Source organism: Pelophylax lessonae (genome assembly GCF_965119305.1).
Source record: "Pelophylax lessonae genome assembly, chromosome: 11".
In the NCBI taxonomy this organism is placed as follows: Eukaryota; Metazoa; Chordata; class Amphibia; order Anura; family Ranidae; genus Pelophylax; species Pelophylax lessonae.
Genome location: NC_138778.1, coordinates 54,841,679 through 54,869,559, shown reverse-complemented (window position 1 = coordinate 54,869,559; position 27,881 = coordinate 54,841,679). Strand labels below are relative to the sequence as shown.

At 40.4% G+C, this 27,881-nt stretch overlaps 1 protein-coding gene across 1 annotated transcript in view; it reads right to left on the bottom strand.

Annotated features, from left to right (window-relative positions):
• The window catches only part of LOC309567356 (protein-glutamine gamma-glutamyltransferase E-like), a gene marked incomplete at its 3' end in the record, with an annotated part of 89,530 nt that extends 76,929 nt beyond the window's left edge, over positions 1-12,601 (bottom strand). Inside the window, exon 1 of the mRNA XM_082272771.1 lies at positions 12,476-12,601. The remainder of the gene's footprint in view (positions 1-12,475) is intronic.
• Positions 12,602-27,881: the final 15,280 nt, after the last annotated feature.

Genomic DNA, 27,881 nt, shown 5'->3' with positions numbered 1-27,881 from the left:
GCGCGCCTGCAGCTAGGGGGCGAGCACGCAACACTGGCCGCATGCTCCCACCCCTTGGCAGCGGGGACTCAGATGCATGGGGCATGCGGCTCTGATTGCCACCAACCATCCGCGATCGCTCCCCCGCTGGGAGAGAAGGATGGGCAGCTGTTGTAAACACAGCTGACCGTTCTTCTCTCTGGAATGATCACAGAGCGCCTGTGATTCTTCTATATAGGATTGCAGGTCTCTGTGATCATTTCAAAAGCCCATCCCCATACAGTTAGAAACATGCCCCTAGGTACACATTTAACCCCTGATCACCCACAGTGTTAACCCCTTCCCTGCCAGTGTCATTATTACGATAACAGTAACAGCATATTTTTAGCACTGATTACTGTAGTAATGTCACTGGTCCTCTCAAAAGTGTCAAAATTGTCAGTTAGGGGTCCGATCTGTCCGCCGCAATGTCGGAGTCCCACTAAAAATCGCAGATCGCCATCGTTACTAGTAAAAAAAAATAGAAACAATAAAAATGACATAAATCTTTCCCATAGTTAGTATAGACGCGATAACTTTTGCGCAAACCAATCAAAATAGGCTTATTGTGATTTTTTCTAACCAAAAATATGTAGCAGAAAACAAATTGGCCTAGAATGTTAAAAAAATTTGATTCAAAAAAAATTTTTTTTTGAGAATGTTATATAGCAGAATGTGAAAAATACTGTTTTTTTTTTCCAGATTTGTCACTCTTTTTTTGTTTATAGCGCAAAAAATAAAAATTGCACAGGTGATCAAATGCCACCAAAAGAAATCTCTATTTGTGGGAAAAAAGGACAACAATTTTATTTGGGTACATCATCGCATGACCGCACAATAGTCCGTTAAAATTAAAAAGATCTTTTTTATGTCAATGCACCATGGGGAAATTTCATTGTCTGTTCCTAAAACATAAAAGGAAGGTATAGGAAATGTCCTAAAACTCAGACAGACAAAACCGGAGTCCCCATTGTAAGATTTCCCCTTACCTCCTGTTTTGGTGACAACTCTAAAATTTTGAATTTCCCCTCACTTTCTTTCTCAATGACAATAGTCATCTGTGCAAACAGGGGAGCAAATCACAACAGTGGGGACACACACAGCAATAGAAACTTGACAGAGGGTCTAATCCTTCCCCATTCTATCCAAAACAAAAAAAAAAAAAAGTTTTGTGTAGTGATCCTTTTGAACACAGCATTTTTGTTTTTATAAGTTCCCCATAACCTAGATTAACCACTTGCCGAGCAGCCGCTGACAATATACAGGGGCAGGTCGGCAGGTTCCCGCGAATCGCCGTATCTTCATGGCAGATTGCAGGAGCAATCCTGGAGGCGCATGTGCCCACTCGCCAGCGGGAAAGCCGATCCAAAGGGCCGGCTGCCGCGACTACTGCTGGGCACCCACGATCGCTCCCCATAAGGAGAGAACAGTGGTCTCCTGCTGTAAACACAGCAGACCGTTGTTCCTCCTATTTAGGATCACAGGTCTCTGTGTTGATGTCACAAGCCCATCCCCCTCACAGTTAGAAAACACCCCCTAGGCTCACATTTAACCCTTTGATCGCCCCTGGGTTAACCACTGGGTTAGCACTGATTACTGTAGTAATGTCACCCAAAGGGTCAAAAATGTCAATTAGGGTTCCGATCTGTCCGCCGCAATGTCGAAGTCCCGCTAAAAATCACTGATCGCCGCCATTACTAGTAAAAAATAAATAAATAAATAAAAATGACATAAATCTTTCCCCTAGTTTGTAGACATGATAACTTTTGGGCAAACCAATTAAAATACTCTTATTGGGATTTTATTTTTACTAATACAATTAGAATACAAATTGGCCTAAAATGATGAAAAAAATGGATTTGTAATATTTTATTGTATTGGGAATGTTATATAGCAGAAACTAAAAAAAAAATATATATATATTTTTTTTTTTTCAAAATTTTCGCTCTTTTTTTTATAGAGCAAAAAATAAAAATAGCACAGAGGATCAAATGGCACCAAAAGTAATCTCTATCTCTCTCACCAGACAAAACCAAAAAACAGCTGTGAAATACAGAAAGTGATACACCTCATATGTTACCAAAAGATTTCTTCACTGTGCTCTCCCTCCACCATTCTGTACACTGAACAGATGATGTAATAAATAGGTACTGTATCGCTGTCAACCAGTATGTTGGAAACGTGGCTCACTCTGATGGTCCCAAATTGGGATTGGCGGATCCCTTGATAACCTGTTTGAGCACATAATGCATCTGGAGGGGGCCTACACGCTGACGTCTCGGCCTTGTGGAAGGAGCGGCGGTTCTCTATGTGAATTTTTGTGGGCATTTTGTATCTGCATGTACATGTAGTCTTATTTTTATCAATAAATACTACACTATATTAGCATCATTTTTGGCTCCTTCTGGTGAGCTTCTCTATACAGTAGGTATCGTGTGAAAAGTGACTGTGGGACTGTCATAGTGAGCCACGTTTCCAACATACTGGTTGACAGCGATACCGGGCCCTTTCCTTCCTGATTCTCCTGAAGTGATTTTTTGGGTTGTGGCTCCTTTGAAACTCCAAGTAGCCCCAAATATCTTGGATGCCCCCAACAGGATTTCCTTCTTTCATACATTTAAAGGTTTTTTTCCTTGCTGCAAATGTGGGATTTGTAAAGTTAATAGCCTTAAGGATCGACATGTCAACCAATTTCAATCTGCAGTCCCCCTTAAGATGTTTGATATTGAAACATTTATTACCTGTACATCCCGTAATGTTGTCTACATGCTCACCTGTCCTTGTGGTCTCCAATATGTTGGACGGACCACAAGGGACATGAATGTCAGGATTGGAGAGCATGTGGCCGACATTAAGAAGGGATTTCCTAAACACAGTGTTTCCAGGCATTATTTATAGTGGCATGAAAAAAATCCAGCGGGCACCACCTTCATTGCTATCGATAGATTTACCCCACACTGGAGGGGAAGTTTCACAAAACGCGAAATCTCGAGGTTTGAAACCCGCTGGATTTATAATTTAGAGTGGTACGTTCCCCATGGTCTTAATGTTGAATGGGACATTAATTGTTTTATTAACAATAACTAAACAATATTTTCTCATTCATTCATTTCTTAATTGATATTATTTATTTAATTGTATATGTCATTTTTTTTTTCAGATATGGTGTACAATTTTATCTCATTGATTTACATGTTTTAATATATTTTATACAATTTTCTAATCTTTGTCCAGCAGGAGGAGACTTTCATAGTGTCTCTTATGAAACAAATTTATTTTAACAAATAATGATTAATGAAGAGATCTCTTTAAAAAAATTCTTTAGTTTTGTGCTGGCTCGGGATAAGGTGATTCCAATATTTGTATTGTGAAAGCAAATTATTGAATAATTCTTCTTATGTTGGGACACCTATATACTTCTGGCGTCTGGAACGCATGATGGGGAAGTAACAGAAAATCAATGTCAGATGCTGGAAGTGATGCAAGCTCCAGCGCTGACATCAGTTCCTGTTATTCCCGATAAATGGACGTGCTTGTATAGCCGAGTCACACCCCTGACAATGGCCTATAGGCCGAAACTCGTCAGGCATCTGTGACACTATACAAGGACTCTGAAGCAGCGACAATTTTGAAATTTTACTGCTATACATTCTGTGTTTTGATGTAAGTACCTGTTCCTAATAAATTTACCCTTTAATATAGACTTCCCTATGAGGCTTTTCATTTACTTTTGGTTATATTCCAGGTCAGGTGGAGTGTAAGAGGGTCGGATTCATTGGATGTTTATATTGCTACAGTATATCCTGAGAGTCTGCAGGCTCGGATCTAGTGTTGGAGCATTCATTTTTGCTTTACCATTCTGAATTGCTGCAAGTTTGGGTGATATCCAACTGTAAGATTTATAATATATTACCCATCACATTCTATAGTCTGGTAAGGAGATTTGAATGCTTCACGGTGGTGTAGTGTGTCTTTCTCTGCACTGAAGTAAGTGGAGGAACTTTCATCTCTGCATTTATTTATACTGATGTGTGGTATCGCTGCATATGGACTCACATATTATTTAAAGGGCACCTAAGATTGGGTGACCACCAGGATTGTTACCCTTTTGCAGGTAGTGGAAAAATAAACCAAACCTGCTGTTTTAAAAAATTGTTGACAGACTGCATCATGTATGTCATTTTTCTTTTGCCTATAGTTATATTATATCAAGTTGTTTTTATTACAATTAACTTGTGTTGAGTTATAGGGTTTCTTATATATTAAAATGTTTTATTTATTTTATTTATATATTTATTTATGTTTAACATATAGTAGCAGATAGTATTGTATGTTTAAAATCCGTATGCCATCAGCTTGGTTACGGCTAAAATGTTTGATTTTTAAAGGAGTAAGAATTAGTGGCTTGCATTGGAAAAATTCAATTTGCCATGAATTGACTGATTTTGCAGTTGGCAAACTTTTCCTAAGTGGAGACTATTCATTTCGTTCTTTAGGCTGCAGGGTGAAATAAAAAAACAAAACCTAAACAATATTAACAAAAAAACTGTACTTTTTATTTTATTGAATTTATTTATTTAGCGGGTATATTAACGGTAGTTCAGTTTACTGCTTTTTTTTTTCTTGTGCCTTTGATTACTATTTGTGTACTGCCTCTTTTTACCTTTTTAATTTCTGTTTTTATTTTTTTGTGAAATATTAATGGGGCAGATTAGGTCCGGGACTGTGTAACCTTCAACTTCTGCAATCTTTATGAGACATTTAATGCACCCAAAATACCTAACAAAAAACACCATTATTTGGCCTTTCTCATTAACTCCAATACATTTTACCAAAATGGCTAAATTTTGTTCAAAGCTCTTGATTTTCACAAAAAATAAAACCCTTATTTTGCTCATTCTTATAAAAGAGCAAATATGATCTTATGTGTGTCTGTTGTCACAATATTTAGTGATGCATTTTCCCTCTCTTGGTACTGTTGTGTACACAGAAATTAGCAAGTTAATTGCTCTCAACCTAAAATTGGTCTTAATTTGGCTTACTTTTTCTCTTGAGTTTGACATGGCTGCGTATGGCAGTCGCACCTACTTGAAGTGTCCAACAAAACCTTTTTTCTTAGTTTTGGATAGAGTCGGGGAAAGTTTAAAAGCCTTGTTATGGTTTTACAGCTATCTGGGGCTCCTTTATAGATTTTCCTCACTTCTTATCCTGCTGACATTTATTTTGTGTTTGGTATTTTTGACTGTATCCCCTCACTCTTCTGTTTTTGCTACCAGGAGTACAGTCCCTCAAATAGATGCTCCTAGCTTTTCCGTGTTCTGTGTTAGTTCTAGTTTGTCCCTCGCTTTGTAAGGGGGGCTTTGTAAAAGAAAAGTATTTTCACCTGCAAGAAATACCTAGAAAATACATCCAATGTAACGTGTGTTGGCAGGTGTTAGTGCACATTGAGGATTTGCCCCCCAGTGATGTAGTGGGTGGAGATAGTTGCCCTATAAATGCCAGCCGTGGGTTGGGCACAACTGGAGTGGGGTATAGGAACAGGTTACTCCTGTACAACATCATGTAGAGCAGTATCCTGGAAATGAGAGTGCCCGGCTGGGAAGGACTGCTAAGTCGGACAATTTGGTACAATGCAGGGTTCCGGATGGAGAGTCCATGCCACCCTTGCCCTTCAACTGCAGGTCTGTGGCTTTAAGGAGTTGTAAAAGCTGGAGGTTTTTACCTTCATGCATTCTTTGCATGAAGGTAAAAAACCTTCTGCGTGCTGGATCCCCCACAGCCCCTCCCTTATATTCACCCGAGCCCCCTCTCAATCCAGCAATGTGCAAGGGAGCCTCGGCTGTCCTGACTCTATCTATTCTCATTTGCTCCCTTTGCTGTCAATCACTGCCACTAAGACAATGGGGAGAGAGCGGGGACAGGGCTGAGACACGGCTCTGTGTCTTATGGATGCATAACGCGGGTCTCGGGAGCGAGCACGCACCAGTGCCCCCATAGCCGGGCAGTCAGACGACTAGCACGCTTCCTGCACCGTGGTTCTTATTTACTCTGCATACATGCTTTTATTCATTCCACATATGTAAGTGCAATTCTTTTAATACATTTTCACTTGATTGGACATACTGCACTATTGGATTGCTTTCTATTCTGAGGTGGCATTTTTGCTATGAAGGAGGAGGAAGGTCCATTCTGCTTTTATGCCAGTCATTTCAGCCAATTGTGTCCCTGCTGTTTCTGACCCCTCTGTAAAGGGAGGTTCAGATTTTCTGGAGGTGCTTTTGCTGTGGAGGAGGAAAGTCCATACAACTTCCACACCAGTCACTTTTGTCAGTGGTATCCCTGCTGATTCTGACCGTTCTGTAAAAGGAGGGTCAGATTTTCTGGTAAGCAGTTTTTAACTGTCACGTGGTGATATTGAACATCTTTCCACCTCTGTACACCGGTGATTGGACTACCTCATTTCCATCTTACCTCTTCTAAAGACTCTCCTTTGGTACTTTATTGTTATTTTTCATTATTGGCACTGCTTTTTGTTTCTAGTATTTGTCATTGTGTGTGTAATCTGCCTATATAGCTGGCTGCCTATCTGTCATAGTGATCTATTTAATTTTCAGATTCTGAGCGCAGATATCCTCACCTATATTTTTGGAGCACGCACCAGTACCCCCATAGCAAGCAGCTTGTTATTAGGGGCACTGGTCAAGGGGGGGGGGGGCAGGAGTGCTGACGGGGGACCCAAGAAGAGGAGATCAGGGCTGCTCTATTTAAACCATTGCACAGAACAGGTAAGTATGAAATGTTTTTTTATTTAAAAAAAAAAAAAACCTTTTAAAAGAAACAAGAAACAGAAACAAATGTGGCAACAGCGCCTTAGGAACTGCCTGGGAACTGCATTGTGGGAAGCTCTGAGGGAGGCAGCCACAGTGGTGGTGGCTGCAAAAGATGGGGTTGTGAATTGGTGGGTTCCCCGGGGACTGCAGGGGTTGGCACCAAAAGGCCCCCAATCCTTGGGAGGACTGGCATCCCAGTGAGGATGAGGAAGAAAAAAGGAGCATCTGGTGGTGTGCAGGAAGCTGATTACCAGCCTGTCCCAAATCTCCCTCAGGGTCGGGGACAAGGGAGATGGCTGACTTAACTGTCCATCTGCACAGATACTTACTGAAAAAAGTTTGGGAGTTTTACAACCTGGCCTTCCTGTACAGCCCTGAGATCTTGTTCAGGGTGATCAAAGCAGAGCGACAACATACAATGCATACAAGACTGTGGTCTGAAAGCATCTTAAAGGTGCCCAAGTAGCTTCGGTCATTGGAGGGCTGCTCTTCCATTGTGACAGAGTTCTACCGTGTGTATCTTGAATGGACCTCTGAGTGCCACGTACACAGGGACAAAGTGGTAGTTTTTAGGGACAATAGCGTGGGCATGCACTATTATGTGGTGCCACAGCTTCTGGGAATGGGAGAGTGGTGAGAGTTCCTGGACCCTAACCACTATATGTAGTCTTGCTTCTGACAGTTTGTTGCTGCTGATTCTCTGTTGCTATTCCAAGTTTATGTTAGTACTATCTATAGACTGCATTTATGCATACTATGAGGGTGGTTTGTTGATTATTCATGCCTGACTACATGCATATGCTGTTTACACAATTATGTTCTGGTTAGTAACTGTTTGTGCTTCTGCCAGGTGCATGATGTTTCATGCTTAAAGTTTTGTTTATTGTTTTATAAAAAAATATATATACACTCTACTGCTGTTTATTATGGGTTATGTAAGCCATCTTCCCAGCTTTGGGCAACCACTGGCATGGGGATGTGCCATCTTTAAAGGGGAGGTGAGTGTTGGTAGGTGTTAGTGCCCCTTTAAGTTTTGCCCCTATAAATGCCAGCTGTGAATGGGGACTGAGTGAAGTGGGGTATGTGAACAAGTTACCCCTGTACAGCGTCAAGTAAAGCAGCATAGTGAAGGAGAGAGTGAGAGCGTTCAGCTGGGAGCTTTGACCAAGTGCTAAGGGAGTGTGAAACATGTTAGCTGGTGATGCTGTTCCCCTCTATTTGTGTTTTTGGACATGTTTTTATAGACTTTCTGAAATAAAGGTGATTTTACTGGACGTACAGCACGGCTAATTGTAATCTTATCCCAAACATTTATGCTCGGCTGGGAGGACTACTAAGTGGGACAATTTGGCACAATGTTGGGTGCAGATGGAGAGACCTTGCCATCTATGACCTTTAACTGCAGGCCTTGGGACCTAGGACTGAGGGTCACTATGGTGATCTGAACCAGTTTTGTAGGACTTATTAGGAAAGAGTGGGAAAATGGCTGAAACCTGATAACCAGGTAACTAAGGACTGCTGTCAGAATGTAATTTCGTGAAACTGGTGTTCTTCACTGCAAGACTGTCAGTAAGTCAGATGTGATATTAATCTGTAATGGAAATGTGTACAATAAGTGCCTGATGAATGCAGTAAACCATTAAAATTCAATGGAGTGGCCATTCCTTTAATTGGGGTAACAGGCTTCTGGCTGGTGGGAATGTGATAGTATGTGGGTCTCTGGATAGAAGAAATGTGATACAAGATGGTGGAATTGCTTCTATAAGACAGGTGCTCTGTCCAAGGAAGAAGCAGGGGGGACCTGGGACAGTGTGGTCGGAAGCACTTTCTAGTCCAGGTTCCTTACATGTGCTCTGCTCATTAAAAATAAACAGAAGTGAGAGGGTTTGCGTTCTCACAAAAGACATTACAAGGAGGCAGAAAAACACAGTTAGAAAAAAATAAATAATGAAAAATACTGGGCCATTAAAGTGGAGCTCCACCCAAAAGGGGAAGTTCCGCTTTAGGGCCTCTTCCCAGGGGCGTAACTACGGGGGTCCCCAGGCTTCTGGGTGGGGGCAGGTGGGGGCAGCATGTAGATAAATCACTGTCCTCCTTTTTCCTCCTGTAGCTGCAGGAGGAAAAGGGAGGCGATTGGTTCCTCTATATGCTGCCTCCGCCACTCCTCCTATCCAGTTCACTTGTGTTCTGCTGTCTGTGGGCCCCTGTGTGCTCCCCTGGTCCCCCCCCTACTGTGCTGCCCCCCACACTGTGCTCCCTTCCCTCTCCTGCCGGCTGCTGCAGGGGATGTGTCACAATAGGGAACAAGGAAGGGGTTGGTAAATATGTAATTTACCAGCTCCTTCCTTTTCTGAATGGACAGAGTCATAGCCAATGACATTGTAAAAAAATAAAATAAAATGATAAAAAATAATACAATTAAAATGCCAAAAAATAAAAACGACTGACACCAGTGGGTGAACTTCCAGGATCGCAAAGGTCACACTTGCGACAGGGCCCAGGCATTCCACCACCATGGGAAGTCTCCAAAATGGCAGGAAGGGGACCCACTGCAGAACTTGAGAAAGGGTCCCGCTGCAGGACCGTAATAAAGGTCCCCGCAATGAGAGTAAAGGGCCCCAGGATCAGTGGGAAGAGCCCCAGGCCTGAAGGGATGGCTTCTGGCCCCGAAGGTTCCATTCTAGTTTCGCCTCTGCCTCCTCCCTTTCTCCTGTTTGTGATATGGAGCTTTTGGGGAGGAGGGGGGAGTGGGTTTTCGATTTTGACAGGTACCCGCTCCCACTTCTGCTCCGTCCACCTACAATTTTTGTAGTAGCTGGCTTTTAATTTTTACATAGGGGACTGGAGCTCCGCTACAAGTAGTGGATGTGTATGGATTTTTTTTTAGAGAGTAAGGATATCCTTTAGTGTCGCTAAAATTCCTAAATTGACTAAGAGAATGAAAGGGCTGAATGCAGCCCAAGATCATCAGTGGGTTTGTCTGTCCTGGTGAGTGTCCATATGTATATAGTAGGAAAATTAGATTGCAAGTTTCTACGTTAGGACTTTAATGGTGCAATGTTTTTTGTAAGGTGATACAGGATATAATGGTGTTTTCATAAGTTCAATAAATATTTTTGTGTGTCTCAAAAAAGCTGCTGGCCCATCCTAAATTTCAGTTGTTGTGAGTTGGCTGATTGCGATATTTTCTCATGCTTTAATCCATCTATCTTAAATCCATTTTTGTTTTTGTTGTTGCAGTGATTTGTGATGATTAATATAGTTTATATACCTCACAGATTGAAATCTCAGGAATGGAAAACAGTCCAACCAAAAGGGACTTTTCTGCCTCCTTGGTTGCCTTTCTCCATAAAACTCTCACACTGAAAAGTCAATTCCACATCCTATTAAGGAACTGGATGTATATGCCCAACTGTCTAACTATAAAAGTAACTTTTCAAAATCCAAGGCTATGAATGTTATGGTCTCCCCACACTGATTAAGCAACTTGCATTCAAACTTTCCATTTAAACGAGCTGTGGGGAAATTTAAATATTTGGAGATTTTTCTCACCTAAACCCTGTCCACTACGTTCTCTTCCAAGCCCTTCCAATTGTCATTCCACCAAACTTCCTGTACCAAGTTAAAGGGAATTTGTCATTTCTATGGGCGGACTGGCTGGTCCCAATCAAGGCAGATACCCTCAGTATGCCCAAGCAATTTGAGGGAATGGGCTTTCCCAACCCAGTGCGTTACTATCAATTTTCCCATTTGGTCAGGATACTAGACTGGTGCAAGTATGCAAACTTTAGGAGCTCTGCCACCTGTTTCCCTCCAAGTATTCTCATGGTTGTCGGATTCTTGTCCCACTGCCTTCAGAGATCACCCGATCATTGGAGCCACCTTCAATGTCTTCTTTAAAACCAACTCTAAGGTAATTAATGTGAATGTCACCCCTCATCATCGGGAACCCCGCATTCCCACCCGTGAATGTCACCCCCATCATAAGGAACCCCGCATTCCCACCCAGACTTAGTGACATTACGTTTTGCCTGACTTTCATGACAAACCACTTTAGATTGCAAGAGTTTTATGACGATGTCACATCAGACACTACCTCTCATCCCTCCATTCACAGAAGGTCACCCCCCACTGACCCCACACCCTTCAAACTTAGTTCTGCACACGCCTCATCCCTCCGATGCAGTGTTTCACTCCCCTTGTTTTATGCTCCGCATCCCTCCAGATAGATACACTCCTACCTTCTTCTCAGACTGGGAGACTGATCTAGCGCTATAGTTTATTCTCAAACAAAAGGAGTTTATCTTGCAGGTCCTCTATCTCCTCGAAACTACAAGAATCTGGTTATAAACTCCTAACCCAATGGTAACAGATTCTGCTAAGACATCATCACATGTTCCTGATTGTAGATCAGACTAGCTGGAGGTGCGGAATCTCGTGAGGCACGTTACTCAAGGTTTTTTGGGTATGTCCATGGATCTGTCCCTTCTGGCAGGATGTCTATGCCCTAGACCAGAACCACATGGACCTAGCTTTGGACCAGAACCCAGCTGCCTGTCTACTGCATCTTAACACGCTTTCTAAACAGAAATAGCGCAACTCTCTAGTACCTGGTCAGTAGAGCCAGGGTTTGTATTCTGGTACACTGGAAATCAACCACACCCCTACTGTAGGTCAAAAGCTGAAATCTGTATTATGCAGGTGGAGGAAGCTACCTCCTTTTTAAGGTGACAGGAGGCCCGCTTCAAAAAAACATGATTCTCCTGGACCCAATTCTCTTTGTCTGATAATTATAAAGAGCTCCTCAAGTGTGACAGCCCCCCCCCCCCCCCCACACACACACACTTCCTCCCACTCCCTATTTTCCCTCTCTTTCTTCTTTTCTCCTCTTTCCCAGCTTTGTAGTTTCACAAGATCTCTCTTAGGGAATTTTTTTTTGCGGAGGGCCTTTAGACTCCCCTTCGACGACATGCGTTCTGTCCACAAGTGGAACCTCTCACTTCCCCTTAGCAGACCTATGATGGACCATCCCACCCCGGGCAGTTGTTCCCTAAAGCAACACACTCCTTTGCACTCCTTCCTACTTCTCTGAGGTGACTTTTAATACCACTACCGCTATGCAACTTCTTTGTACATGAACCATTGTTGTTGACTTAAAGATGGTTCTTCTTGTGTAATTTTTTTTTTGTCACCAAAAATAAAGAATAAAAAAAAATCATAGGGTTGATGTATGCAACCACTCGTGTTGCAAATGTCAGTTACATAAAACCTGACGCATGTATGATCCACATAAAGGAAGAAGGATACTTTCAAAAATACAAGATCAGCACGTGTCATCATCAAGTTCATACGAAGGGCATTTAGTAATTGTGCCATGATTAATTCAACCAAAGAACATTTCACGGCTCTCAAAAAGATCAACCTTATTAAATTTAACATATTCTACTGTATGATTATTTCACATCATTCCTGGTAAGGAATTTTGCAGAGCTAGTTTTTACATATTGATGGGCAGGGTTGAAGATTATGAAATTGTGTCATAGAGACATGCCTTGCTTGGTTTCTGACTACCTTAAAGTTCTTTGTACATTTTAAAGATTGTGTTGTATTTTAAGTCTAGCACTCACCTCCTGTCTTCATGCAGTGTATCCATTCCCGATGAATCATGGAAGTTCTTCTGAGCCCCTTATTCCTTCTTGTGATGAATACAGCTGTTGTGCTATGGGGGAACGCCTTTTGAAACCGCACCAGAGCAACTAAAAATACAAGTGTGAGTCACATTCTTGTTTCAACGTGCCACACAAGCATAATATTACTTTAAGAATGAACTTGAGAGAAACAGCTACATACTAAACTGAAAAACAAATATTTTAAGGATTTTATTTGCCATATAGCTGTAATTCTGTAAGGCGACTCTAACCCTTTGACAATGTTAGGGTCTAGCACTCAATTGCTATACCCAAGCGTTACCACATGATCAGGGTTGTGACGTCACAGCTACCCTTAGCACCCAACACCAGCTGTCGCTAGGGATTTTACTGCAGGCTGCAACAGATGCATTAGCAGCAAGAGAGTGCTGGCAAGGTAAGTTTTAGGGCTTCAAAACAAAAACACACTAGGAACTAAGGAGGCTGCACACCCCAAATTCTACTGAGAAAAGGCAGGAAGAGATTCCCCCAGGTTTTTTTTGGCAGCAGTTCATTAATCAGACATGTGTTTGTAAAAGTATAAAGCTTTTATTAAACAATTCATTAAAAGCTTGTTCCACATGGGATAAAAATATGAGCTCTGGTTACAAAAATACGATAGGATGTGTTCTGACGCGTTTCGACCTAATAAAGTCATCATCTTCTTCAGGGGGTATATTTATTGCATCTATAAGATACATATGTATCAATAATAATACAATAAATACCTTTTTTCTGGTTCATTCAAACAAGGTAAACATATTTACAGCTGATGCGTGAAAGAGCAATTTGCAGATAAAAGGTGTCGATCAGGAGTATTCCTTCAAAGGTCCCCGAAATTCCGGAAGTACAAACACCTATTTGGTTTCGATTCAAATTTTTCCTAACCTTTTCTTGATATTTTCTCTCCCCTCAATTTTCTTTATATACTCGATTGGGGGTTACAATAATCTATTAAATTCCAGGCCGGGACACTTTGACTCACCATTACAAATACTTTTTCAATTTTATTTTCTCTCACTTTATATTTACACACTCCCATATATATTAATTTTATTTTTTTTTGTTACAGTGTGTGCCTCATTGCATTCACACATTTTACACCAATAATAACTGTCAATGCAGGTTTCTCTGAAAGCATTGTGTAGAACTATTCACTAAATCATCAATGATTTACATCTCAGGTAATATAGGGTAACATAGACATTTTTTAATTTACCTTAATCACTTTCACAATATGCAAACACTATCTTTTTGAGCACTTTTTTTCCCCAGGCCTTTTGATCAACTTTATGGACTCTGACCATCTACAATGCACCCTTGGGTCATCCTATACAAGCTATATAATACTTATTACTTCTTTTTCTTAAATACAAAAATTAATTTTCTTCACAAGTAAGTTATTAGTGTGGTGAATGTGCGTTTGTGGGTGTGCTTCCTGCTACTCCCTAGTTGCCTTAAATGTGATCCCTCGTAAGCCAGTTTTTTCTCACAGGCATCGTAGGAATTCCAGGGACCTTTCAGGGAATACTCCCGATTAACACCTCTGGCTGAAAATTGCTCTTCCATCCATCAGCGGTAAATATACTTACCTTGAATGAACCAATGAAAAGTATATATTGTATTATTAATGACACATATGTATCTTATAGATGCAAAAACAATTATCTCCTGAAGAAGACCACGACTTTATTAGGTTGAAAAAAATTATATCTTGGTAGTGAATTGTAACCATGTACATACTGTTTTTCTTCGCTATTGGATGTTTTCCTAGTATTGTAACCAGAGCTCATATTTTTTATCCCATGTGGAACAAGCTTTTAATGAATTGTTTAATAAAAAACGTTTTAAATACTTTTAAAACACATGTCTGATTAATGAACTGCTGCCAAAAAAACCCTGGGGGAATCTCTTCCTGCCTTTTCTCAGTTTTAGGGCTTCAAGGGGGCTAGGGGAATTTACAAATACTCTGTCTTTTTCCCCTAAATGGGGAAACCCCACTGTTCTTTGTGCAGTTAAGTAATACAATCTTAGACTGTGATTAGACAATAAAGGAGTAGACTCCCACTCATGAGGTTATCTCCCTGCTCTTCCTGTGAATGTGCACAGACCAAAGCTGTACATATTCAAATATTTATACTAGATGTATTTAAAATACTTTTAGGAGTAGATAACTAGATTGAGTGGTATTTTTTAACATATGTTGGTTAGCTTGTTTTGTTAATCCTTTGCCTACATTGCTGATACAATTTTCCACTGTACTCACTTGTGTCTGGAAAAAATTGTGGGAACAATCCTGCCATGTGTTTAAATAAAAGACTATTAGGCAATATGTACTTCCACCTACCCTTCCTCCTCTCTAGTAATTTTCTACTGTAAGGTTATTAAACCAAGGAGAACTTTATAGTATACCCTTCTTATTGCAAGCTTGGTCAATGTGAGACAATTCATTAATTCTATCATGGCAGCATTTGAATTTTTTTTTTTGAGGACTGAAATCCTGTGAATAGTTCCTTTGCGAGATATACCAAAAATATCTATTTTAAGTGTGAAGTGTTGGTGCACTCCACAGCAGTAAGTTGAATCTATTAACCTTCTATGATGAAGTGAGCTGCCACCTAGATAAAGGTAAGCCTGTGGATGTGGTGTATCTGGACTTTGCATAGGCCTTTGACACCGTTCCCCACAAACGCTTACTGTACAAACTAAGGAAGATAGGTATGGACCATAAGGTGAGTACCTGGATAGAGAACTGGCTCCAGGGGAGAGTCCAGAGGGTGGTGATTAATGGGGAGTACTCGGATTGGGCGGGTGTGGAAAGTGGGGTCCCCCAGGGTTCTGTCCTGGGACCAATCCTGTTTAATTTATTCATAAATGATCTAGAGGAGGGGATATCTAGTACAATCTCAGTATTTGCAGATGATACTAAATTAGGCATGCCAATATCTTCTATGCAGGATGTGGAAATCTTGCAAGCAGACCTGAACAAAATAACGGGGTGGGCAACTACATGGCAGATGAGATTTAATATAGAAAAATGTAAAGTAATGCACTTGGGGGCCAGAAACCAGAAAGCAAGCTACTCACTAGGGGGGGAACCTCTGGGTGAGTCTAGGATGGAAAGGGACCTGGGGGTACTGGTAGACAACAGGCTTGGAAGTGGCATGCAATGCCAAGCCGCTGCAAGCAAAGCCAACAGAATACTGGGTTGTATAAAAAAGGGGATTCACTCCAGAAATAAAGAGATTATTCTTCCACTCTACAAGACTCTGGTCCGGCCACATCTGGAGTATGCTGTCCAGTTCTGGGCACCGGTCCTCAGAAAGGATGTGCTGGAACTGGAGAAAGTCCAGAGAAGGGCAACAAAAATAATTAGGGGAATGGAGGACATCAGCTATGAGGAAAGACTACAAGCACTGAACTTATTCTCTCTGGAGAAGAGACGATTGAGGGGGGATATGATATCAATGTACAAATACTGTACTGGCGACCCTAGCATAAGGAACAAACTATTCAGAGAAAGGAGATACAATAAGACACGTGGCCACTCACTAAAACTTGAGGAAAGGCGGTTTAACCTTAAAGTGCGTAAGGGGTTCTTCACTGTAAGAGCGGTAAGGATGTGGAATTCTCTTCCGCAAGCAGTCGTATCAGCAGGGAGCATCGATAGTTTCAAAAAACTATTGGATGGACACCTTAAAGACCACAACATACAGGGGTATACAATGTACGGTTAAAAGCAAAGACACACACACATCATAGGTTGAACTGGATGGACTTGTGTCTTTTTTCAGCCTCACTAACTATGTAAGTAAAAGGAGCATGTTCTCTCAAGTGAAGGACTATTGAAGTAGAGAGAGAATAGTGCATTCCAGAGAAGGACAATGACTGAAGTAGAGAAAGCATGGGGAATGCCAGAAATGGATGAAGACTGAAGTCGAGAGAGCATGGCAAACTCCACAGAGAGATGACTTACCAGTTCCCTCCAAGTGCTGGTCAGCTTTTAAAAAACTCTACTGCTTATTATGAGCAACTCAAAAAGTCATTCCTACATACGTCTAGCGTAGCTCACCTAACTATTCACTAGGATGTCAAAACAAGGAAGAAACGGTAAAGTCTGTGGCACACCACTTTAGAAATAGAGGATCGATGTTAAAAATCTTAGGGTTCTTCTTTATAATAATGATTTGTGAAGATAAAGTTAATACTTTATGAAAAATAGTTTTATAACTATATTAGTTGCCTCTCATTTACCCATTTCAAAAATATTAGAGGCATTTTCTCAAATTGGTTTGTATATCTGACACTAAAACAAGACAATTGTGAAACACACAGGAAAGTGCTATGCAATGACAAAAACACTTGTAAAACTAAAGTATACATTGTAAATTCATAGCCTATAAATTGTGTAATGAAAAGCCACAAGTGTTTTATGTAAATTGTTTTCCATTCCAGAGCTGTAAATCATTTTCCATACAATAGGAGTTTGTTTTTAAAGTGCTGTTAATTTAAGCAAGCAGCCAAAAATGGAACAAAAAGGCTCTGTGTCACTGGAAAAACATGTAGCACCCTCCTAGGTAGGTGCTAGAGAGTGAGTATAGTTTTGGCTCTGTCTGCCTATCAGAGAAGCAGCAGCCAAATTTTATATTGCTTTCTGCTTAACAGAGAGAAGGCTCTGTGAGTTAGGTCTGCTCATGGTGCTCAGTGTGTGATTCATCTGATCTAGGGGAGTGTTTCATGCTGGTCGAATAGGGAGGCATATTGGACAATGGAGAAAACCTGACCAATGGGTACACAGGCTTTGATACAGCCTCAGTGATTGGCACAGACTGGTTGTCTCGGTGCATTCTGGGGTGTGGTATAAAAGCCAGGAGCACATGTACTCGGGGTCTTTGGCTTGTGAGCAGAGTCCCGGAGGGAGGGTGACGGCTTTCTCTTCCTCTGCATTGTTGGCATGTGGTCACAGGCAGTTGGCCTGGTGAACCAGAAGGAAGGAGCCCAGAGGTCCAGGAGAGCTGACTAGAGGGGCTGAGACACTGGAGAACGTGGAAAAACAGTATCATGAGTACAGGGTATCGTGTCTAAGGGCCAGACCAGGAAGGGGGCCACCCCGGAGTAGAGTAGTCAGAGGACAGGTGTCAGCTGGTGGAATGAAAGGGGATGCTAGGCGAGTATCCTGAAGATAGTTGCTCAATCAAGTTTCATGACAGAGACTTTACCTTAAATTCATCTAGTGGCAAGGTGAATCTGCAGCTTTGCTGCATCCTCAAATAGGAGTCCTCATCATCTGTGAATAGTTTAATTTTGGAGTATCCCACTCTATCCCTTCTCCCATCCCTATTTAAAATAAAACAACCAAAACAACTACAACCCCTAGACTAATCATTGACTTGGCCGGAAATAAAGTGTTAGGTTTGTGTATACAGTTTCTAACCCTAATCCAATGGGACCCAAAAAGGTGAAGGCATTGCTGACACCATATGATGGGACTGCATATTAAATATTGTGCCTTGATGTACACATAACACAGGGGGTTCAATATTACAAAGAAAATAAGAAAACACAATTAAATCTGCTTGTATTTTGCCATTGTTGTTTTCTTCCTCCTTCATTAACACACTGAGCACATTTTTAATATAACTTTTCCTTTTTCATACATATTTTATTTTAGACCCAGTGATGACTACATGGGGTCTCTGTGGTTCTCTGCAAAATGCTTACAGATGCTTACAGATCATGGCTAATGGGAGGGCCCAGCAGGGCCTGAAAACTTTACAGCACCCTACTTCAATACTCCCAATAACCCCCATACCTGATGCAAACAGGGTTTTTTTAATGAGTTATCAAATATCATATTATGTTTTAGATCAAAACACCTTCATGGGCAGATGTCAGTCTAAATGAGTGGACATTTATAAATAATAATAAAGCAGATTGCATTTGCATGCAGACTTTCCTAGTTAACATCCACATGTGATGCTTGAGTCTCCATGTTTAAAATAATCTAAATTCAATAAATGTATGGGGTGAGACAATGACAGTAAAGTTATATCACAACATTTCTACTTGGTAGCCATGAACTTTTTTGTGGAGCATACACAGTAGATACAACATAAATACTATATTCTACAAGGTAAAAAAAGCTATTTTTTTTCTATGTCAACTAAAACATCACAGATAAAACTGATGTCTGTTTGGGGGTTCACAAAATGTATAAATCCAAAGCAATCCACATGTGTTTCGATGATCTTCCTCATGAATCAAATCATGTGAATCAAGTCATGTGAATCAAATCAATACGATTAAAACCCATAGTTGATCTTTAAAAACAAGACTTACAATGCAATCCACTGGATAACATATCAGGTAACATTTTTTCCCCACATGAGTGTATCTTGATATAAGATGACTAAAAGTCACAGTTTCTCAGTTATCGAATGGTGAGTCTTCTCCATGGTGTTAGAACTGTATGGGTAGTCACATACACTATATTACCAAAAGTATTGGAACACCTGCCTTTACAAGCACATGCACTTCAATGGCATCCCAGTCTTAGTCTGTAGGGTTCAATATTGAGTTTGCCCACCCCTTGCAGCTATAACAGCTTCAACTCTTCTGGGAAGGGTGTCCACAAGGTTTAGGAGTGTGTCTATGGGAATGTTTGACCATTCTTCCAGAAGCACATTTGTGAGGTCATGCACTGATGTTGACGTGAAGACCTGGCTCTAATTCATCCAAAAGGTGTTCTATTGGGTTGAGGTCTGTCCAATCATGTTCCTCCACCCCAAACTCACTCATCCATGTCTTTATGGACCTTGCTTTGTAAAAAGAGCTTTTAAAAATATAAAAATGAAGGAACACTATCATTGTTTAATTGTTATAAAGAATATAAGAGAATATGTAAAAAGGAAATCAAGGACGCAAAAATTGAAAATGAACGACAGATTGCAAAAGATAGTATGACAAACCCCAAAAAATTCTTCAAATATATTAATAGTAAAAAGGTTAGGTCTGAGCATGTAGGCCCTTTACAAAATACTCTGGAAAGGGTGACTGGGGACAAAGAGAAGGAAAATGTATTAAATACTTTCCTCAGCTCTGTGTATACTAAGGAGCATGGGGGAGCTCATGACCAAAATGAGTATGGTATTGACATAGCCCCAAATGATCCACAATGAGTCAAAGTGATGTGGTCCAGAAATATTTAGACAGAATAAAGGTGTATAAAGTGCCTGGACCAGACGGCATCCACCCAAGCATCCTAAAAAGAATTGTAATTTCAAAGCCTTTGTTTCTAATTTTTAGGGACTCGTTAAGGACTGGAATAGTACCACTGGATTGGTGTAGGGCCAATGTGGTGCCTATATTTAAAAAGAGATCAAAGTCTTCACCAAGTAACTATAGACATAGAAACATAGAATGTGTCGGCAGATAAGAACCATTTGGCCCATCTAGTCTGCCCAATATATCTGAATCCTATGAATAGTCCCTGGCCCTATCTTATATGAAGGATAGCCTTATGCCTAACCCATGCATGCTTAAACTCCTTCACTGTATTTGCAGCTACCACTTCTGCAGGAAGGTTATTCCATGCATCCACTATTCTCTCAGTAAAGTAATACTTCCTCATATTACTTTTAAACCTTTGCCCCTCTAATTTAAAACTGTGTCCTCTTGTGGTAGTTTTTCTTCTTTTAAATATGCTCTCCTCCTTTACCGAGTTGATTCCCTTTATGTATTTAAAAGTTTCTATCATATCCCCTCTGTCTCTTCTTTCTTCCAAGCTATACATGTTAAGGTCCTTTAACCCTTCCTGGTAAGTTTTTTCCTGCAATCCATGTACTAGTTTAGTAGCTCTTCTATGAACTCTCTCTAGAGTATCTATATCCTTCTGGAGATATGGCCTCCAGTACTGCGCACAATACTCCAAGTGAGGTCTCACCAGTGTTCTGTACAGCGGCATAAGCACTTCTCACTTTCTACTGCTTATACCTCTCCCTATACATCCAAGCATTCTGCTGGCATTTCGTGCTGCTCTATTACATTGTCGTCCCACCTTTAAGTCTTCTGAAATAATTACTCCTAAATCCCTTTCCTCAGATACTGAGGTCAGGACTGTGTCAAATATTCTATATTCTGCCCTTGGGTTTTTAGGCCCCAGGTGCATTATCTTGCACTTATCCACATTAAATTTCAGTTGCCAGAGTTCTGACCATTCTTCTAGTTTTCCTAAATCCTTTTCCATTTGGCGTTTCCCTCCAGGAACATCAACCCTGTTACATATCTTTGTGTCATCAGCAAAAAGACAAACCTTACCATCGAGGCCTTTTGCAATATCACTTATGAAGATATTAAACAAAATTGGTCCCAGTACAGATCCCTGAGGTACCCCACTGGTAACATGACCTTGTTCTGAATGTTCTCCATTGACTACAACCCTCTGTTGTCTGTCACTCAGCCACTGCCTAATCCACTCAACAATATGGGAGTCCATGCTCAATGACTGCAGTTTATTGATAAGTCTTCTATGTGGGACAGTGTCAAAAGCCTTACTAAAATCTAGATATGCAATGTCTACTGCACCTCCACCGTCTATTATTTTAGTCACCCAGTCAAAAAAATCTATAAGATTTGTTTGACATGATCTCCCTGAAGTAAACCCATGTTGTTTTTCATCTTGCAATCCATGGGATTTAAGATGTTCCACAATTGATGTCAGACTCACTGGTCTATAGTTGCTCGATTCCTCCCTACTACCTTTCTTGTGAATGGGGAGAGAGAGAGAGAGAGAGAGAGAGAGAGAGAGAGAGAGAGAGAGACCTCAGCTGGAATATGCAGTTAAGTTTTGGGCACCAGAGAAGAGGAGATTAAGGGGGAAAAATACATAGTGAACTAGGTGTGGGGTTATTCACTTTAATGTCAACACAGAGGACATAGACTCCCTCAAGAGGTGGTTCTGGCCAGCTCACTAGATTGCTTTAAAAAAAGGCCTGGATTCTTTTATAGATGAACATAATATAAATGGGTACTAATATTTATAAGTAAAGTTGATCCAGGGAATATCCGATTGCCTCTCGGGGGATCAGGAAGAATTTTTTTCCTCTGCTATAGCAAATTAGCAAATTGGATGATGCTTTGCTGGGGTTTTTTCCACCTTCCTCTGGATCAACTGCAGGTATAGGATTGTGTATATGAGATTGTATGGTTGGGTTTTCTTTACTGTTTTTTATTGATTGAGCCAGATGGACTTGGGTCTTTTTTCAACCTGACTAACTATATAACTCTGTAACTGGTCCAAATCATTTGGTGGAGGGGGAATATGGTGTGGGGTTGTTTTTCAGGGGTTGGGCTTGGCCCTTTAGTTCCAGTAAAGAGAACTCTTAAGGAGTCAGCATACCAAGACATTTTAGACAATTTCATGCTCCCAACTTTATGGGAACAGTTTGGTGATGGCCCCCTCCTGTTCCAACATGACTGGGCACCAGTGCACAAAGCAAGGTCCATAAAGGCATGAATGAGTGAGTTTGGGGCGGAGTAACTTGACTGGCCTGAACAGAGTTCTGACTTCAACCCAATAGAACACCATTGGGATGAATTAGAGGGGAGATTGCAAGCTAGGCCTTCTTTCCAACATCAGTGCCTGACCTCACAAATGTGCTTCTGAAAGAATGATTAAACATTCCCATAGACACACTCCTAAACCTTGTGGACAGCCTTCCCAGAAGATTTGAAGCTGTTATAGCTGCATAGGGTGGGCCAACTCAATATTGAAACCTACAGACTAAGACTGGGATGCCATTAAAGTTCATGTGCGTTTAAAGGCAGGCGTCCCAATAGTTTTGGTAATATAGTATCTCAGTATCTTATCCCTGATTAAAAATCCCTCATGGATCAAAACTGACTTTATCTGGTGGGAGTATGCAGGACTATATGATTGTTATATTTTTTTATCTTTGTATAATAATATAATGTTAAAAAACTTATTAGGAGAAAAAAAAGGTCCTTCAAGAAATATAAATCAGAGGGCACATTATCGGCTTTCCAGCAATACAAGGAGGCAAATAAGAAAAGTAAATACGAAATCAAAATGGCTAAAATCAACTTCGAGAGACAAATAGCGGAGGATAGTAAAAAGAACCCTAAGAAATTCTTTAAATATATCAACAGCAAAAAAAACAAGGGCAGAGCATGTTGCACACATACATAATTAACGATGAGGGGAGGAGGGTTACAGAGGACACTGAAAAGGCAACCGTGCTTAATGCTTTTTTCTCCTCAGTCTTTACACAGGAAAAGGAGGGGTACAATGACCATGACTGTATGGTTAGCAGTAATTCACAGGACTTGCTGCTATGACTAACAGAGGGTGAAATCAGGGAAAGGCTGGATAAAATGAACACAAATAAATCACCAGGCCCGGATGGCGTACATCCGATAGTACTCAAAGAACTTAGTAAAACTATATTTAGACCACTGTTCCTGATCTTTGCTGACAGTATTATGACAGGAAATGTACTGGGGGATTGGAGGAAAGCTAACGTGATACCGATATTCAAAGAAGGGCAGAGGCATGTCCTGGGAAATTATAGGCCGGTCAGTTTGACATCGATAGTATGTAAACTTCTGGAGGGGATGATAAGGGACTATATTTAATGTGGAGAAGTGTAAGGTTTTGCACTTTGGGGGAATCAAAAATAGAGAAAGACCTGGGAGTCTTGGTAGATTAAATACTAAGCAATAGCATGCAATGTCAAGCGGCAGCTGCCAAAGCCGACAGAATATTAGCATGCATAATGAAAGGGATGTATTCCAGAGACAAAACTATAATCCTACCACTTTATAAAACTCTGGTCCGACCGCATCTGGAGTATTCTGTCCAGTTCTGGTCGCCAGTCCTCAGGAGGGATGTGTTGGAGCTGGAGAGAGTCCAGTGAAGGGCAACTAAACTAATTAGGGGATTGGAGGACCTTAATTATGAAGAGCATTTACAATCGCTTAATTTATTCTCCCTGGGGAAGAGACGCCTTAGAGGAGGCATGATAGCAATTTATAAATACCTCAATGGTGATCTCAGCATAGAAAAAAAGCCATTCAGTCGCAAGGATTGTATGAGGACTCGAGGACATACAATGCGATTAGAGGAGAAGCGTTTTGACCTCAGGCAACACAGGGGTTTCTTTACTGTTAGGGCTACAAGAGTGTGGAATTCTCTACCACAAGAGGTCGTTTCTGTGGGGAGTATGGCTACTTTCTAAAGACTCTTTGACGTACATCTCAAGGATCAGAACATTAAGGGGTATGAGAGATGATTACGGCCACGCGCGTAATTTGGAGTGACCATGACACTTATGCTTTGTTGCCAAATAATCCTACTTCCAAATATAAACAGGAACTATTTAAACGTATTGAAAAAGGGTACAAAGACAATATACTTGGTAAAATTAAGAAATTATACTTAATTCCCACTGCTCCACGTATCCCAGTAATGCATTACCTCCCAAAGGTTCACAAAAATGCTACCAAACCTCCGGGATGGCCAATAGTCAGTGGAATCACATCCAGAATTGGTAAACATATCAAACACTATTTACAGCCCTTGGTTAGGTCTACACCTTCATTTTTAAAGGACACCAAGGATACTATCAACATCCTGGTGAATCTAGATTTAAAGGAGGTGCATCTGCTGGTAACAGCGGATGTGGCCTCTCTTTATACTTGTATTCCACATTTATATTGAGTTGAGGCTGTGGAATTTTTTTGTCCTCTGATGCGATCATTTCTGCACCTCAACATAAATTCATATTATATTTATTATCCTTTGTTACCAAGCATAATTTTTTTTGGTTTAATAACCAATACTATTTGCAACAAAGGGGTCTGGCCTTGGGGGAAAAATTTGCCCCCAGTTTGGCCAACCTCTTTATGGCCAAGTGGTAGAAGGATGTCGTCTAACCCCTCAATAGGCCTGAGTTGACCTTGTGGGTACGTTACATAGACGACATCCTCCTCCTATGTAAAGGTGACCGTGATTCTTTGGATTCCTTCATGTCGTTGCTTAATACTAATGATCGGGGCATTAAATCATTCTATGAGAGTGATAGTAAGAGCATTCACTTTCTAGATTTAGAAATATCATTTCTAATAATTATTTAGTTACCAGTACATTTTTCAAAAAAATTGATAGAAACTAATTTCTACCGATCGACAGTTGTCATCATAAAACCTGGTTAAGTTCAGTACCTTAAGGCCAATTCACCAGACTAAGGCCTAATTGCACTTTTCCCACTGATTTTTACAAGCAGGCACAAGTTTTGAAAAAGATATTTGTGACTAAAGGATATAGGTCTGGTGATTTGGAAGCTGAAATCGATCGAGTGGCACAGGTCGATATAGAACTTTTGCTTTCTAATCAACCTAAAACATCCAATAACTCTGATCTCGCTAAATGGTCTTTTTTTACTGAATATTCCATTCAACATAAACACATTATGAATATCTTTAACAAACACTGGGATAGCCTTAAGAATGATCGCATCCTGGGACCCCTTCTCCCTGATCGTGATATGGTCACCTTAAGGGGAGCTTTGTCTCATAAAAACAGATTAGCTCCAAATGTCTTTGACCCACCAGTGAAACCTGTGTTTTTTCAGAACATGGTAGGTTTTTTTCCCTGTAAGAGATGTAATGTCTGCAAGTGGAACTGTGACAATAGGAGAAAGTTTATTTTCTTTCAGTCATCGGTCACTAATTCCATCTATCGTATTACATTTTTTTCTACCTGTACCACTACTTATGAAGTATATTTACTTACATGCCCATGCATGAAGCAGTATGTAGGTCGTACCATCAGGACCTTTTCTGTCAGGGTTAACGAGCATATTGCTAATATCATTAAAGGCAAAACTAACCATAGTGTCCCTAAACACCATTTACACCATCATAATAAAAATTTCAGGTGATTGACCATTCAGTTGCTCCCTGGAGAGGAGGTCCTGCCATACGGGGAGTCTCTAAGTTAGAGACTTGGATATTTACTTTAAAATCTTATACACCATTTGGTCTCAACGTTGAATGGGACATCAATGTGTTCATCAATGCCTCTTGAGCAATGGGTGTATTGTCTTTAATTATTTTTTCTATTTTCTATTTTTTACAATTTACTTTTATTTATTCACTTTTCATATATTATCTTGGAATTGGTTCTCTACTTCATGCTCTATTTTTGCTCTCGTTTTTAAGTCTAGTCTGATATTTATACTATGAGGATTAACAATTTATGCTATTATATATGCTGTTCACATAGATATATTTTTTTTCTTGAATATATTTTGTATACATTTGTTTTTATGATGGTGGTTTGCAGTAATGTATCCCTATGACTGGATTGTCTGTCCAGTTTGGGATTTTTTATAACATTTATTTATTTTTCCCTCCGTTTTTTTCCGGATATGGTAACTGATTCAGGGCTTGTAGTCCCGTAACATGGGGCCTTCACTGTCTATGCAATGTCCTCGGATGCCATTGGTCCTTTCTATTATCGCGTCAGTGGTTGTGAGGGAGTGTTGTGCCCAACTCCGGAAAAGATGGACTATATGCATTTGATTGGGCCTCATAGCGAGGCTTGGTTTAATGTAGGCGGACTCCATCCGTGTTCTGACTTTGACGTCCGCTTCCGGATATGGTGTCACCGTAAGAGAAGTGTATGTACGTCACTTCCGGTATTGTTACTCACATTGAGGCTTTGTGTATCCCAAAGCGAGGCTTGGGCAGCACACCGACGCCATATTGGATTTTCACTCCAGAATACATCCCTACACACAGGTGATTATCTTTAAGATGTTATTTTTTTGGCTATATATATTGATGGAATGATAACACACACTGGCAATAACTTTCAAAGAAGTCACATATGACGAAACGCATTAGGGCTACGTTATCTACCATCCGCCATCATTCCACTACATTCTGTTTTTAAGCTGATTTTACTTGAACTCTTGTAAATCTTTTTAATCCCCTTTTTTTTTAAAATAAATTGATGTTAAACGGCATTACACTATGTCTGCGTTATCTGTGTTCATCTATGGATAAATACCTCTGGGGAGCTTCGGCCATCTACATCTCGGGCTCACCTTTATCCCATGAGCTTAATCTTCTAGGACTAGCGCAAAGCTGGGGATCCATGGATGATATCAAGCATTTTTAGACCCATATGCTATATGGTATCTGGGTCCATACTGTCTGGTGAGCATATCCCTGTATCTATGATGGTGGTGCTAATCGTACATCTGATCTGGTCACCTGTATTTTGTTCACTCAATTGGATTATCTTTATTCACCTTGAAAGTTTTTACTTTTCAGCACTTGGGACTTATCATCATTAGGTATTTTATTTTGTTCATTTGATGGTACATTGTTATATTTGTATCACAATCCTTGTTTGAGCACTGCACTGGTTACCTCCTTTTTATGTGACAATTTGTGTAGATTGTAGTGCTGGCAGCTACTGTTACTTTTTACCTACCTATTAGCGCAGTTTCAAACACATATTTTTTTCTAATCAAGATATAAACTTATGATTATTGTATGGCTGCATCCAGTACAAGCTCAACGCATTTTGTGCGCTAAACCCACTTCCTCAGTAGCAGATGCAGGACATAAATAAATCAGCTCATGGTTCAAGATGGTGCTGAAAGTAGAGAATAGCTGAGAATGTGTCTATCCCGGTTGCTGTGGGAGCATGACCAGCGGAAGTCCAAGCTATACACACAACACACCCCAGATGGAGATAGGTACCAAAATGTTGTATATAATGCATGAAGCAGCTTCGAACATTGTCTGTAAAGGAAATAAGTAGTATATGAATTTAAATGTTGCTGCTTGCATATAAGTATGAGACATAGGAAGCCTAATTATACCAAAAGAGAAATAAAGAACAAGTATGAAATAAGAGTTAAACCAAAGGACCAACAACAAGAAAACATAAAGTGATGTGGTATAAGGGGGGGGGGAATAAGTTTGGAAGAGCAAGAAACGTAAACCCCAAAAGGGTTATGAAATGTATAACGTGCTTGTCTGTATTAGAAGTCAGTGCCACTCTCTCACATCTATTTTCCACTCCAAGCCATGACCTTAAAAGTGAAAATTCTTTTATAAGCATTTATTAAAAAATAAAACCAATACACTCACTGATTCATGTGCCCCATACAGCATTAGGAATTTGTGATTGAACATAGTAAGTTCTGCTGGGTGATGTTCAATGGTTCCCCTTCACAGTCCACTAAGAAAGAAATCAAATATCATGGGGCCACGGTGTAGTCCTTTTTCAAACACATTTCATCCTGCACTT